Here is a 15,000-nt window from a genome sequence, read left to right on the forward strand (position 1 = left end):
TCCCACCCTGGCGCGCGCGAAGTTGGAAGTTGGGTTAATTGCCCGGGCGCGCACCTTCGCCAGGGTGGGCACCTTGGTGCGCACACCTTGGCTGGGCTGCGCACCAGGGCGGGCTCAAGATGGCACCAGCATTCCCTTTTTCTCACTATCTTTCAAAACGGAAATTTTAAAATCTCGTTTTTTTTTTGCCTTTTATGGAAATTAGTGAAGGCATCGCATCAAAGGTGCGCACCTCGCTGCCCACCTTGGTGTGCTCCGAGGTGCCCACCACGGTGCGCAACGCCGGTGCGAACCCGGGAGCGCCCCGATGTGTGCTCCAAGGTGCGGCGTGCACGAAGTCGGACCCCGGTTTGCCCCGGGTGCGCACCTCGCGTGCACCTTGGTGCGCACACCTTGGCTGGGTTGCGCGGCCTGGTGGGCACCATGGTGCGCACCAAGGAGCGCTCCGAAGTGTGCTCCAAGGTGCGGCGTGCACGAAGTCGGAGCCCGGTTTGCCCCGGGTACGCACCTCGCGTGCACCTTCGCCGGGGTGGGCACCTCGGCTGGGTTGCGCGCCCTGGTGCGCACCAAGGAGCGCTCCGAAGTGTGCTCCAAGGTGCGGCGTGCACGAAGTCGGAGCCCGGTTTGCCCCGGGTGCGCACCTTCGCCGCGGTGCGCACCATGGCGTGCACGAAGTCGGAGCCCGGTTTGCCCCGGGTGCGCACCTCGCGTGCACCTTCGGCGGGGTTGCGCGCCCTGGTGGGCACCATGGTGCGCACCAAGGAGCGCTCCGAAGTGTGCTCCAAGGTGCGGCGTGCACGAAGTCGGAGCCCGGTTTGCCCCGGGTGCGCACCTCGCGTGCACCTTCGGCGGGGTTGCGCGCCCTGGTGGGCACCATGGTGCGCACCAAGGAGCGCTCCGAAGTGTGCTCCAAGGTGCGGCGTGCACGAAGTCGGAGCCCGGTTTGCCCCGGGTGCGCACCTCGCGTGCACCTTCGCCGCGGTGGGCACCATGGCGTGCACGAAGTCGGAGCCCGGTTTGCCCCGGGTGCGCACCTCGCGTGCACCTTCGCCGGGGTGGGCACCTCGGCTGGGTTGCGCGCCCTGGTGCGCACCAAGGAGCGCTCCGAAGTGTGCTCCAAGGTGCGGCGTGCACGAAGTCGGAGCCCGGTTTGCCCCGGGTGCGCACCTCGCGTGCACCTTCGCCAGGGTGGGCACCTCGGTGCGCACACCTTCTCAATGTTTTCTTGCCTTTTCTGGAAATTGGTGAAGGCAGCGCATCAAAGGTGCGCACCTCGGTGTGCTCCGAGGTGCGAACCCGAGAGCGCTCCGAGGTGCCCACGAAGTCGAAAGTCGGGTTAATTGCATTGTTTTCCCCGGGTGCGCTCCGAGGTGCGCAACATCGGCGCGCACCAAGGAGGGCTCCGAAGTGTGCTCCAAGGTGCGCACGATGGCGTGCACCTCTGGTGCGCACGATTCGGAGCTCGGTTTGACCGGGGTGCGCACACCTTGGCTGGGTTGCGCACCTTTTGTGCGCTCCAAGGTGCGCACGAAGTCGGAGCTCGGTTTGCCCCGGGTGCGCACCTTCGCCAGGGTGCGCACCTTGATGCGCACGCCTTGGCTGGGCTGCGCACCTTGGTGGGCGCCATGGTGCGCACCTTTCGTGCGCTCCAAGGTGCGCACGAAGTCGGAGCTCGGTTTGCCCCGGGTGCGCACCTTGGTGGGCGCCATGGTGCACTCCGAGGTGCCCAAGATTGGTGCGCACCAAGGAGCGCTCCGAAGTGCGCTCCAAGGTGCGCGCGAAGTCGAAAGTTGGGTTAATTGTCCGGTTTGCCTCGGGTGCGCACCTTGCGTGCACCTTCGCCAGGGTGGGCGCCTTGGTGCGCACACCTTGGCTGGGCTGCGCACACCTTGGCACCCGCGTTTCCTTCATTTTAAATTTTTTTTTTTTACAATCTCTCAAGTGGGAAATTCTATAATCTCAACTTTTTTTGCCTTTTCAGGAAACTTTTGAATGGAGCGCATCATTGGTGCGCTCCGAAGTGTGCTCCAAAGCTCTCTCCAGCTGCGTGCACCTGCCCCGGCCGCGCACCCGGCCCCGCCCAGCTTCGCTCACCTGTCCCGGGCGTCTGGTGCGGAACCTTAGAGTAAGAAACATCACCGTGCACCTTGGCCAACGTGCGCGACTCGACCGAGCGCGCACTGGCCGAGGTGCACACCGATTTCACCTGGGTGCGCGCGCAGCACCTCGGGCGCACCGGGGTGCGCGCACAACGCCCGGGTTGCACCATGGCCTGTGTGCTCGGGGCGCCTCGGGTGCGCGCTCGGTGTCGCCCCCGCGCGCGCGGTAGTGCGGGCAGCGCACCCCGGCCCGGCCCGGCCCCGACGAGAACGCAAACGGGCAAAAGGTTTATTCAAATAGCATTGCGACGCCCGGCGAAAAACTAAAAAAGGGTGCAACACCGGGACTTCCCGGGAGGTCACCCATCCCAGTACTACTCCGGCCCAAGCGCGCTTAACTGCGGAGTTCTGATGGGATCCGGTGCACTAATGCTGGTATGATCGCACCCGTTATGAGCTTGTCGCAGTGTGTACTTAGCAAACCGCGACCCACGTGCGAATCCACCCCGGCCACCCACCCCCGTCGAGGTGCACACCCTCCCTCGCGAAGTGCGCCCCGTTCGCCAAGTGTGAGCCCTGCCCGGGTGCGCGCACCTTGCTAGGGCGTCGGGTGTGCACCCGGCCCGGCCTACGTGCGTGCACCTGGAGGGGGCGTCGTGTGCGTGCAGTGTCCCGTCTGCAACGCGGTGCCCACACACCACCTCGGGCGCAACGACCTGCGCTCACATGTGGGCCGAGTGCACCTTGGTGCATGTTCGGGGCGCCTCGGGTGCACGCTCGATCTTGCCCCGGTGCACCAAGGCGCTCGGTTTGCCCCGGGTGCGCACTTGGTGCAAGGTGGGCACCCAAAATAGGGATCAAGCACCAAAACACAAGTTTCGGGATGCAAAATGGGACCCAAGGACCACAAATGCGTTCCAAGACCCATGATGGGTCCACGAGAACAAAAATGTGTTCCGAGACTTAATAAACAAATATTGGGTTTTAGGAGAAGAAACATGCTCTGATGCCCAAAACGAGAATCGACCCCGAAAAGGCCACAGGCCAAAAGTGGGATGCGAGACAAAAAAAAATGGGACCCGAGGACCAAAATTGGGTTCCCAGGTCGAAGACAGGGCAACCGGACAAGAAACGACCTCTAAGGCTCGAAATGAGTCCCGACGACTAAAACTTGACAAGAAGCACCCATCAGGCACCCAACTCGACACCCATGGGATGCCGACCCACCCGGGCTTCCACCTAGCACACCTTGGCACCCACCCACCCTCGCACCCAACCTCGCACCCAACTTAGCACCTTTGAACCCACATTGGCACTCACCCTGACCCTGGCACCTTGGAACCCACATTGGCACTCACCTTGACCCTGGCACCCACCTTTGCACTCACCTTGGGACCCACCCTGGCTCCCACCTCGGCACCCACCCAGACACCCACCTTGGTTCCTTGGCACCCACCTTGGATCCTTGGCACCCACCCCGACACCCACCTTGGCACGCAACTTGGCTACTTGCCACCCACCTTGGCTCCTTGACGCCCACCCCGACAACCACCCCGTGACCTACCCTGGCTAGGGTTGGTGCACACCCACCCTGGTGCCCACCTTGGCACCCACCCTATGACCCACCTTGGCACGCACCTTAGTACCCACCCCGTTACCCACCCTAGGACCCACCCCGTGACCCACCTTGGCCAGGGTGGGTGCACCCACCCTGGTGCCCACCTTGGCACCCACCCATCCTAGCACCCAGCCTGTGACCGGGCTTGGAACCCAACCTTGCACCCGCACCCGTCTTGGCCAGTGTGGGTGCGCACCCATCCTGGCACCCACGTTGTGACACACCCTTTAACCCACGCACCCTAGCACCCACGTTGGCACCCACCTTGGAACCCAACCTAGCAACTTGGCACCCACCCCGTGACCCACCTTGGCATCCACCATAGCAGTCGCCGACTTGGCACCCACCTCGGCACCCACCTTGACACTTGTGGACCCACCTTGCCACTCACCCTAGCATCGACCCATCCTAGCACCCACCCTGGCACCTTTGCACCCTAGCACTCACCCATCCTAGCACCTAACCTGTGACCCACCTTGACACTCACCCTCGCACCCACCTTGGAACCCAACCTAGCACCCACCCACCCTGACACCAACCCTAGCACCTACCCACCCTTGCACCCACCCTGTGACCCATCTTGGCACCCACCCATCCTACCACTCAACCTATCACCCACCTTCTCACCCACCTTGGCATCCACCTTAGCACCCACCCACACTGGCACCTTGGCACCCACCTCGGGCAAGGTGGGTGCACACCCACCCTGGCACCCAATTTAGAACCCACCGAGCATGTTACCCACCTTGGCACCCACATTGCAGCCCACCCTAGTACCCACCCTATGACCCACATTGGCATCCACACCCTAGCACCCAGGCACCTCGACACCCGCCTTGACACCCACCCTAGCACTGAACCTGTGACCCACCTTGGAACTCACCCTAGAACCCACCCACCCTGTGAACCACCTTGGCATCCACCTTAGCACCCACCCACCTTGGCACCCACTCTAGCACTCACCCATCCTAACACCCAACTTGTTACCCACCTTGGCACCCGCCCTCGCGTCCACCTTGAAACCCACCCTAGCACCCACCCACGCAGGAGCCCACCTTGGCACCCAACCTAACACCCACGCATCCTGGCACCCAACTTGTGACCCACCTTGGAACCCACCCTAGTACCCACCTTTGAACCCACTATATCACCAACCCACCTTGGCACCCACCCTATGACCCTCTTTGGAATCCACCCTAGCACGCACCCACCCTGGCACCCACCATGGAGCGCACCCTAGCACCCACCCACCTCGGCACGCACCTCAACACCCACCTTGGTGTGCGCACTGCGCCAACCTCTCAAAGACCCTATGTGGTGCGCTCCAAAGTGTACACCTTTGGTGCGCTCCAAGGTGCGCACCTTTGGTGCACACCGAGGTGCACACCAAAGTGTGCACCGAGGTGAGCACCAAAGTGCACTCCAGGGTGCACACCAAGGCGTGCACCTTTGGTGCGGTCAATGCAAACGAATTCGGAAGTTGGGGTCGATGTCCTAATCGCTGCTGCAGACTACACGTATGAGAATCGGACAAATAGCTTTATATAGGGGAGGTGTTGCGTTTGATGGGTCGACTCCCCTGGTTGTGTGCACTGCACCAACTTCAAAGACCCTGTCTTGTTTAAGAAGTCAAAAGTTGGGGTGGATGTCCTAATCATTGCTGCAGTCTACGCATGTATGAGAATCAGACAAATAGCTTATATAGGGGAGGTGTTGCATTCGGTGGGTTGACTCCCCTGGTTGTGCGCACTGCGCCAACCTCAAAGACCCCGCATAGCAGAAGAAGTCGGAAGTCGGATTTTGGTGAGCACCAAGGCGTGCACCTTTGGTGCGGTCAACGCAGACGAATTCAGAAGTTGGGGTGGATGTCCTAATCGTTGTTGCAGGCTACACATGTATGAGAATCAGACAAATAGCTTATATAGGGGAGGTGTTGGGTTTGATGGGTCAACTCCCTTGGTTGTGCGCATTACGCCAACCTCAAAGACCTTGTTTTCGTTAAGAAGTCAAAAGTTGGGGTCAATGTCCTAATGGCTCCTGCAGGCTACACATGTATGAGAATCGGACAAATAGCTTATATAGGGGAGGTGTTGGGTTTGATGGGTCGACTCCCCTGGTTGTGCGCATTACGTCAACCTCAAAGACCTTGTTTTCGTTAAGAAGTCAAAAGTTGGGGTCGATGTCCTAATTGCTCCTGTAGACTACACATGTATGAGAATCAGACAAATAGCTTATATAGGGGAGGTGTTGGGTTTGATGGGTTGACTCCCCTAGTTGTTCGCATTACACCAACCTCAAAGACCTTGTTTTCGTTTAGAAGCCGAAAGTTGGGGTCGATGTCCTAATTGCTCCTGCAGGCTACGCATGTATGAGAATCAGACAAATAGCTTATATAGGGGAGGTGTTGGGTTTGATGGGTCGACTCCCCTGGTTGTGCGCATTGCGCCAACCTCAAAGACCCTGCATTGCGGATGAAGTCGAAAGTCAGAGTTTGGTGTGCTACAAGGTGTGGTCGAAGGTGCTCACCTAGGTGTGCACCTTTGGAGCACAGGAAAAGTGCCCTCCAAAAGTGCGCACCTTTGGAGTGCACAAAAGTGCCCTCCAAAAGTGCGCACCTTTGGAGCGCAGAAAAGTGCCCTCCAAAAAGTGCCCTCCAAAAGTGCGCACCTTTGGAGCGCAAAAAAGTGCCCTCCAAAAAGTGCCCTCCAAAAGTGCGCACCTTTGGAGCGCAGAAAAGTGCCCTCCAAAAAGTGCCCTCCAAAAGTGCGCACCTTTGGAGCGCAGAAAAGTGCCCTCCAAAAAGTGCCCTCCAAAAGTGCGCACCTTTGGAGCGCAGAAAAGTGCCCTCCAAAAAGTGCCCTCCAAAAGTGCGCACCTTTGGAGCGCAGAAAAGTGCCCTCCAAAAAGTGCCCTCCAAAAGTGCGCACCTTTGGAGCGCAGAAAAGTGCCCTCCAAAAAGTGCCCTCCAAAAGTGCGCACCTTTGGAGCGCAGAAAAGTGCCCTCCAAAAAGTGCCCTCCAAAAGTGCGCACCTTTGGAGCGCAGAAAAGTGCCCTCCAAAAAGTGCCCTCCAAAAAGTGCCCTCCAAAAGTGCGCACCTTTGGAGCGCAGAAAAGTGCCCTCCAAAAGTGCGCACCTTTGGAGCGCACAAAAGTGCCCTCCAAAAGTGCGCACTTTTGGTGCGCACCAAGGCGCTGGTTCGGTCGTTGCAGGCGAGTTCGGAAGTTGGGGTCGATGTCCTGAGCGGAGGTGCAAACTACACAGGTGTCGGAATCGGACAAATAGCTTATATAGGGGAGGTGTATGCTTCGATGGGTCGACTCCCCAGGTTGAGCGCACCGCGCCAACCTCAAAGACCCTACGGTATGGATGAAGTCGGAAGTTGGGTCCGATGACCGATTCGATTAGTAGGTATGCTCATGAGGTCGGAATTTGGGTCCGATGACCTGCCATGTGCAGGAAGGCGAATGTTGACACTGTGCGTTGCAAGGTGCACACCAAGGCGCTGGTGCGGTCTTTTTAGTCGAGTTCGGAAGTTGGGGTCGATGTCCTGATCGGAGGTGCAAGCTACACAGGTGTGGGAATCGGACAAATAGCTTATATAGGGGAGGTGTATGCTTCGTTGGGTCGACTCCCCGGGTTGAGCGCACCGCGCCAACCTCAAAGACCCTACGGTATGGATGAAGTCGGAAGTTGGGTCCGATGACCGATTCGATATGTAGGCATACTCGCGAGGTCGGAATTTGGGTCCGATGACCTGCCACGTGCAGGAAGGCGAATGTTGGCACTGTGCGTTGCAAGGTGCGCACCAAGGCGCTGGTTCGGTCGTTGGAGGCGAGTTCGGAAGTTGGGGTCGATGTCTTGATCGGAGGTGCAAACTACACAGGTGTGGGAATCGGACAAATAGCTTATATAGGGGAGGTGTATGCTTCGTTGGGTCGACTCCCCGGGTTGAGCGCACCGCGCCAACCTCAAAGACCCTACGGTATGGATGAAGTCGGAAGTTGGGTCCGATGACCGATTCGATATGTAGGCATACTCGCGAGGTCGGAATTTGGGTCCGATGACCTGCCATGTGCAGGAAGGCGAATGTTGGGACTGTGCGTCGCAAGGTGCGCACCAAGGCGCTGGTGCCGTCGTTGCAGTCGAGTTCGGAAGTTGGGGTCGATGTCCTGGTCAGAGGTGCAAACTACACAGGTGTGGGAATCGGACAAATAGCTTATATAGGGGAGGTGTATGCTTCGATGGGTCGACTCCCTGGGTTGAGCGCACCGCGCCAACCTCAAAGACCCTACAGTATGGATGAAGTCGGAAGTTGGGTCCGATGACCGATTCGATACGTAGGCATATTGGCGAGGTCTGAATTTGTGTCCGATGACCTGCCATGCGCAGGAAGGCGGAATTTGGGTCCGATGACCGAGTTGATGGCGTGCCATGCGCAGAAAGGCGGAATTTGGGTCCGATGACCGAGTTGATGTTGATGGCCCGCCATGCACAGGAAGGCGGAATTTGGGTCCGATGACCGATTTGAAGGCGTGCCATACGCAAAAAGGCGGAGTTTGGGTCCGATGACCGAGTTGATATTGATGGCCCGCCATGCGCAGGAAGGCGGAATTTGGGTCCGATGACCTGACATACGCATGGAGTCCGACTCGGGGGCCGATGTTCGATTCGATGACTTGCATTGTGGGTAAAGTCGGAAGTTGTGGTCTTTGACCCGATTCGATGACCAGACTTCGGCTGCTTGAGAATCGGACAAATAACTTATATAGGGGAGGTAGTGTTCTCGAGCATCCTCCCCCCGTGCCCGTTTATGTCGATTGATGCTGGTGCTCGACTGGTTGGAGCGCTCGGATGCAAAAATCTTGCACCAGGATTTATCGATTGTGATGGACACGGCAAGTCTCCTGATTGCTATGCAGGAGCTCATCGTGAATCTCTATGCGGCCTTGGTATGGACTCGACCTGCGGAATGGTTCGGCAATGGTAGTCGCTCCAACACGTCCTTGCAATGGCCACAGAGGTGATTCGACTAGAGCTCCAGTCTAGCTTTTGGGTTGCTTGGCGGACTGGTATAGCCGCGATCGAGTTCCGGCCATGAACGTTTTAGATAGCTCTTGGGCTTTCTGGGACGGAAGTCGGAAGTTTGGGCTGTTGTCCGATTTGATGACCATTCTTCGGATGTGTGAGAATCGGACAAATAACTTATATAGGGGACTGTGTTGTCTCACGCAGCCCCCTCCGTGCCCCTCTATCTCGACCGATGTTGGTGCTTGAAAGGGTTGGGATCGCTCGGATTTATAAACGTGCACCACCATTTGTCGAGTGTGAGGGACGCGGCAGGTCTCCTAAATGCTATGCGGGCGCTCTCTGAGAATCTCTATCCGGCCTCGACACAGACTAGTCTTGCTGAATGGTTTGGCACTGGTAGTCGATCCAACACGTCGTTGTTGTGGCCGCCTAGGCGATTCGATTCGAGCCCCCGTCTAGCTTTTGGGTTGCTTGGCGGATTTTGCCCTATCCGCAAGTGAGCTCGGTCCCTAAACGTTCGAGAAACCCGATTGCTATGCGCCGACTCTCTTTCTTGCGAGCCTCCATCTAGCTTTTGGGTCTCTACGGAACGGAAGTCGGAATCTGGGACCGTTGTTTGATTCGACGAGGCAGACTACGGTTGTGCGAGAATCGGACAAATAACTTATATAGGGGAGGTGTTGACTGGAGCATTCTCCCCCGTGCCCCTCTAACTCGACCAATGCTGGCGCTCGAACGGTGGTAGCGCTCGGATTTTCATTGAGCGCCAGCATTGGTCGATTTAGAGGGGCATGCGAGATTCCCGAATGCTATGCGAGGGCTCTAACGGAAATGTCTATTGGTTTCGGTATGGATGCAATTGCGAGTGGTTCGGCAAAGGTAGTCGTTCCGATGCGTCCATGTCGTGGCCAAATCGATAATTCGATTTGAGCCCTCGTATAGCATTTGGGTCTCTCGATGTGATTCCGCATTCCAGTCCCTTTGGGCACTGCTTGAGCCGCATCCCAGGGGGTTCCCTTCCCAATAATCTGCCTCGCAACCCGATTGCTATGCGGTGAGGCTCCTCGGCCGCCTCGGAACTATCTGTGTATCAGACGCATCGCGGGATAAGGGGTTGGCAACGGTAGTCGCCCCAAGCGCGTCCGATGCTTGGACCATTCCGAGGCGGCCCTGAAGCCTCTTCCGTCTAGCCGTTGGGTCCTTCTCGCCGCATCCCTCGCCTCGCACCCCGATTGCTATGCGGTGAGGCTCCTCGGCCGCCTCGGAACTATCTGTGTATCGGACGCGTCGCGGGATAAGGGGTTGTCACTGGTAGTCGCCCCAAGCGCGTCCGATGCTTGGACCATTCCGAGGCGGCCCTGAAGCCTCTTCCGTCTAGCCGTTGGGTCCTTCTCGCCGCATCCCTCGCCTCGCACCCCGATTGCTATGCGGTGAGGCTCCTCGGCCGCCTCGGAACTATCTGTGTATCGGACGCGTCGCGGGATAAGGGGTTGTCACTGGTAGTCGCCCCAAGCGCGTCCGATGCTTGGACCATTCCGAGGCGGCCCTGAAGCCTCTTCCGTCTAGCCGTTGGGTCCTTCTCGCCGCATCCCTCGCCTCGCACCCCGATTGCTATGCGGTGAGGCTCCTCGGCCGCCTCGGAACTATCTGTGTATCGGACGCGTCGCGGGATAAGGGGTTGTCATTGGTAGTCGCCCCAAGCGCGTCCGATGCTTGGACCATTCCGAGGCGGCCCTGAAGCCTCTTCCGTCTAGCCGTTGGGTCCTTCTCGCCGCATCCCTCGCCTCGCACCCCGATTGCTATGCGGTGAGGCTCCTCGGCCGCCTCGGAACTATCTGTGTATCGGACGCGTCGCGGGATAAGGGGTTGTCACTGGTAGTCGCCCCAAGCGCGTCCGATGCTTGGACCATTCCGAGGCGGCCCTGAAGCCTCTTCCGTCTAGCCGTTGGGTCCTTCTCGCCGCATCCCTCGCCTCGCACCCCGATTGCTATGCGGTGAGGCTCCTCGGCCGCCTCGGAACTATCTGTGTATCGGACGCGTCGCGGGATAAGGGGTTGTCACTGGTAGTCGCCCCAAGCGCGTTCGATGCTTGGACCATTCCGAGGCGGCCCTGAAGCCTCTTCCGTCTAGCCGTTGGGTCCTTCTCGCCGCATCCCTCGCCTCGCACCCCGATTGCTATGCGGTGAGGCTCCTCGGCCGCCTTGGAACTATCTGTGTATCGGACGCGTCGCGGGATAAGGGGTTGTCACTGGTAGTCGCCCCAAGCGCGTCCGATGCTTGGACCATTCCGAGGCGGACCCGAAGCCTCTTCCGTCTAGCCGTTGGGTCCTTCTCGCCGCATCCTTCGCCTCGCACCCCGATTGCTATGCGGTGAGGCTCCTCGGCCGCCTCGGAACTATCTGTGTATCGGACGCGTCGCGGGATAAGGGGTTGTCACTGGTAGTCGCCCCAAGCGCGTCCGATGCTTGGACCATTCCGAGGCGGACCCGAAGCCTCTTCCGTCTAGCCGTTGGGTCCTTCTCGCCGCATCCCTCGCCTCGCACCCCGATTGCTATGCGGTGAGGCTCCTCGGCCGCCTTGGAACTATCTGTGTATCGGACGCGTCGCGGGATAAGGGGTTGTCACTGGTAGTCGCCCCAAGCGCGTCCGATGCTTGGACCATTCCGAGGCGGACCCGAAGCCTCTTCCGTCTAGCCGTTGGGTCCTTCTCGCCGCATCCCTCGCCTCGCACCCCGATTGCTATGCGGTGAGGCTCCTCGGCCGCCTTGGAACTATCTGTGTATCGGACGCGTCGCGGGATAAGGGGTTGTCACTGGTAGTCGCCCCAAGCGCGTCCGATGCTTGGACCATTCCGAGGCGGACCCGAAGCCTCTTCCGTCTAGCCGTTGGGTCCTTCTCGCCGCATCCCTCGCCTCGCACCCCGATTGCTATGCGGTGAGGCTCCTCGGCCGCCTTGGAACTATCTGTGTATCGGACGCGTCGCGGGATAAGGGGTTGTCACTGGTAGTCGCCCCAAGCGCGTCCGATGCTTGGACCATTCCGAGGCGGCCCCGAAGCCTCTTCCGTGTAGCCGTTGGGTCCTTCTCGCCGCATCCCTCGCCTCGCACCCCGATTGCTATGCGGTGAGGCTCCTCGGCCGCCTTGGAACTATCTGTGTATCGGACGCGTCGCGGGATAAGGGGTTGTCACTGGTAGTCGCCCCAAGCGCGTCCGATGCTTGGACCATTCCGAGGCGGCCCCGAAGCCTCTTCCGTGTAGCCGTTGGGTCCTTCTCGCCGCATCCCTCGCCTCGCACCCCGATTGCTATGCGGTGAGGCTCCTCGGCCGCCTTGGAACTATCTGTGTATCGGACGCGTCGCGGGATAAGGGGTTGTCACTGGTAGTCGCCCCAAGCGCGTCCGATGCTTGGACCATTCCGAGGCGGACCTGAAGCCTCTTCCCTCTAGCCGTTGGGGCTTTCTCGCCGCATCCCTCGCCTCGCACCCTGATTGCTATGCTGTGAGGCTCCTCGGCCGCCTTGGAACTATCTGTGTATCGGACGCATCGCGGGATAAGGGGTTGGCAGTGGTAGTCGCCCCAAGCGCATCCGATGCTTGGACCATTCCGAGGCGGCCCTGCAGCCTCTTCCGTCTAGCCGTTGGGGCCATCTCGCCGCATCCCCCACCTCGCACCACGATTGCTATGCGGTGAGGCTCCTTGGCCGCCTCGGAACTATCTGTGTATCGGACGCATCGCGGGATAAGGGGTTGTCACTGGTAGTCGCCCCAAGCGCGTCCGATGCTTGGACTATTCCGAGGCGGCCCTGCAGCCTCTTCCGTCTAGCCGTTGGGGCCATCTCGCTGCATCCCCCACCTCCTCGGCCGCCTCGGAACTATCTGTGTATCGGACGCATCGCGGGATAAGGGGTTGGCAGTGGTAGTCGCCCCAAGCGCGTCCGATGCTTGGACTATTCCGAGGCAGCCCTGCAGCCTCTTCCGTCTAGCCTTTGGGGCCATCTCGCCGCATCCCTCGCCTCGCACCCCGATTGCTATGCGGTGAGGCTCCTCGGCCGCCTGGGAACTATCTTCGTATCGGACGCATCGCGGGATAAGGGGTTGTCACTGGTAGTCGCCCCAAGCGCGTCCGATGCTTGGACTATTCCGAGGCGGCCCTGTGGCCTCTTCCGTCTAGCCGTTGGGGCCATCTCGCCGCATCCCCCACCTCGCACCCCGATTGCTATGCGGTGAGGCTCTTCGGCCGCCTTGGAACTATCTTCGTATCGGACGCATCGCGGGATAAGGGGTTGTCACTGGTAGTGGCCCCAAGCGCGTCCGATGCTTGGACTATTCCGAGGCGGCCCTGCAGCCTCTTCCGTCTAGCCGTTGGGGCCATCTCGCCGCATCCCCCACCTCGCACCCCGATTGCTATGCGGTGAGGCTCCTCGGCCGCCTTGGAACTATCTTCGTATCGGACGCATCGCGGGATAAGGGGTTGTCACTGGTAGTCGCCCCAAGCGCGTCCGATGCTTGGACTATTCCGACGCGGCCCTGTGGCCTCTTCCGTCTAGCCGTTGGGGCCATCTCGCCGCATCCCCCACCTCGCACCCCGATTGCTATGCGGTGAGGCTCCTCGGCCGCCTTGGAACCATCTTCGTATCGGACGCATCGCGGGATAGGGGGCTGTCACTGGTAGTCGCCCCAAGCGTGTCCGATGCTTGGACCATTCCTAGGCGGCCCTGAAGCCTCTTCCGTCTAGCCGTTGGGGCCTTCCCGCCCCATCCCTCGCCTCGCACCCCCGATTGCTATGCGGTGAGGCTCCTCGGCCGCCTTGGAACCATCTGTGTATCGGACGCATCGCGGGATAAGGGGTTGGCACTGGCAGTCGCCCCAAGCGCGTCCGATGCTTGGACCATTCCGAGGTGGCCCTGAAGCCTCTTCCGTCTAGCCGTTGGGGCCTTCCCGCCCCATCCCTCGCCTCGCACCCCGATTGATATGCGGTGAGGCTCCTCGGCCGCCTTGGAACTATCTGTGTATCGGACGCATCGCGGGATAAGGGGTTGGCACTGGTAGTCGTCCCAATCGCATCCGATGCTTGGACCATTCCGAGGCGGCCCTGCAGCCTCTTCCGTTTAGCCGTCGGGGCCTTCCCGCCGCATCCCTCGCCTCGCATCCCGATTCCTATGCAGTGAGTCTTCTCGGCCGCCGCGGAACTATACCTGTTATTGCTACTGCATCCTTCGGCTGGTAACCTCCTCTGCCGCCTTGGAACGTTCTCTTTGTCGGACGCGTCGCGGGATAAGGGGTTGGCACTGGTAGTCGCCCCAAGCGCGCCCGATGCATAGACCGCTCCGAGTCGACCTTGCTTTCAGCCTCTCACATGCATAGACCTCTCTGAGTCGACCCTGCAGCCTCTCACGTTTAGCCTTTGGAATCTCGCCTCACAACATGATTGCTATCCTTGATGCATCCCTTGCCTCGAGCCCTGATTGCTTTCTTGGCTGCATCCCTCCTCTCCTCACAGCCCGGTTGTCATCACTGCTTCATCCGTCGCTTCATGCATTCTGGCTGCTGGGCCCTTCCCACCGCACACCTCGATTGCTATCTCTTCTGCATCACACACCCCGATTGCTATCTCTGCTACATCCCTCGGCTCTCACTTCTGCATCCTTCGCCTCACACCTCGATTGCTATCAATGCTGCATCCGTAACCTCACACCCCGATTGCTATGCGGGGAGGCTCCTTGGCCGCCTTGGAAATTTCTGTGTGTCGGACGCACCGCGGGATAAGGGGTTGGCACTGGTAGTCGCCCCAAGTGCGCCCGATTCTTAGACCGCTTCGAGGTGACCTCGTAGCCTCTTTCGTCCAGGCTTCCTGCCTTCAACGCCCTTTTTACACCTCGATTTCTATGCGCGGGCTCGTTGGCGTCTATCACCTCTCTGCGAAGAGTGGCACGATGATTGTTGGGGTAAATCGTAGCAGTCCGATCTCTGGCCTTGGGCCATTGTGAGGGCTGATCGATTTCCTGTGCGCATCTCGTGTTCGCCCAGTAACAGACTCGACGACTTGTAATCGGTCTTGTTCCCGATTGTTCCTGGAGGTAGTCTTCGGAACTCTTGGATTTGACCTGTCACTCGAACTGTCCTCTTCCGAGGATGCTTGTGTGTGTGTGCTTGTGCCATTTCCTTGGCGGTATTAACGAGATATTAAAGAGCGGAGTGAGCGCCTCGCCCAGCTATGTTTGGGGCTCTCACTCCCTTACCCGGTGTGCGACCGC

The 15,000-nt window shown here is 59.6% G+C and overlaps 1 non-coding gene across 1 annotated transcript; it reads right to left on the reverse strand.

Annotated features, from left to right (window-relative positions):
• Positions 1-2,429: 2,429 nt before the first annotated feature.
• On the reverse strand, positions 2,430-2,548 carry LOC131865558 (5S ribosomal RNA). Its single transcript, XR_009364278.1, has one exon. It is a non-coding gene; the product is annotated as a 5S ribosomal RNA (ribosomal RNA).
• Positions 2,549-15,000: the final 12,452 nt, after the last annotated feature.

This window comes from Cryptomeria japonica, unplaced genomic scaffold, assembly GCF_030272615.1.
Source record: "Cryptomeria japonica unplaced genomic scaffold, Sugi_1.0 HiC_scaffold_114, whole genome shotgun sequence".
Lineage (NCBI taxonomy): Eukaryota > Viridiplantae > Streptophyta > Pinopsida > Cupressales > Cupressaceae > Cryptomeria > Cryptomeria japonica.